Source organism: Gavialis gangeticus, unplaced genomic scaffold (assembly GCF_001723915.1).
Source record: "Gavialis gangeticus isolate Ggan-Ray unplaced genomic scaffold, GavGan_comp1, whole genome shotgun sequence".
NCBI lineage: Eukaryota > Metazoa > Chordata > Crocodylia > Gavialidae > Gavialis > Gavialis gangeticus.
This window is the reverse complement of record NW_017729032.1, coordinates 53420407-53421444: the sequence shown is the minus strand read 5'-3', so window position 1 is coordinate 53421444 and position 1038 is coordinate 53420407.

Sequence of the window (1038 nt, the reverse complement as noted above, 5' to 3'; positions counted from 1 at the left end):
TAGGAAGGAATACAAGTTTTATGGAGCTAGAAAGAGAGTAAGAAGAGCCAATAAGAGGGTAGATGAGAGAAAAAAAATTGTGAAGCCCAGTGATAATGGCATTCATCTTAGAGGAAGAAATACTGAGTTCATATCCCGATACACAGGCAATTGCTGAATTAAAGCACAAGTCAGAAGCTGACGGTCAGAAGACAGCAGTCTGGACTGGAATTAGAAGTAAGACAAGGTCAGGAGCTGGTAAGTGTGGAGAAAAGGAGTTAGAAGCTCTAGGCTTGCCAATCAGCGGGCACATCTACACATTCATTTAGTGCAGCTGAATAAACTGGCTCAGTTTCTGCTGGAGTTTATTGGGTCCAGGCTCAGCATTTATATGTGTACTTGGGACTTCAGCATGTTGAGCTGAGGCAGCTAGCCAGCGGGCAGCCCCTGTATTGTAGTGCCTTGGTGCCCCAGCCAGCCCCAGTCACTGTCTATGCATGCATTGTGGTGTGCTAAATAATTCCGCCATAGGATAGTACTTGTGCCAGTCAGTACTATCTTATGGAGGAGTTAGTTTACTCTGGCCTAATAGCACCATACATACAGACTGGGTGTGTCTACAGATGCATTTACTCCAGCCTAGATTGCCTGTACAGTAAGCTACTGCATAGTAGGTGCATCTACATATGCTGCTATAGCACCATTGTTACTGTGTCCTAATTTGGTACTTCCTTTTGGAAGTATTGAAAGACAGTACAGTAACAGGTAGCAGTGGACATAGTCTTTCTGGACTTTCAGAAGGCCTTCGACACTGTTTCTTACCCTGTTCTCATTAAAAAACTGGGGACTGTGGTGCCGACACCTACACAGTCAAATGGGTCGCCAACTGGCTGGAGGGCCGCACCCGGAGAGTGGTGGTGGATGGGTCATTTTCGACTTGAAGGGGTGTGGGCAGTGGGATTCTGCAGGACTCGGTCCTTGGGCCCTCACTGTTCAACTTCTTCATCAGTGACTTTGGCAAGGGGGTAAAAAGCACCCTGTTCAAATTCACAGATGACA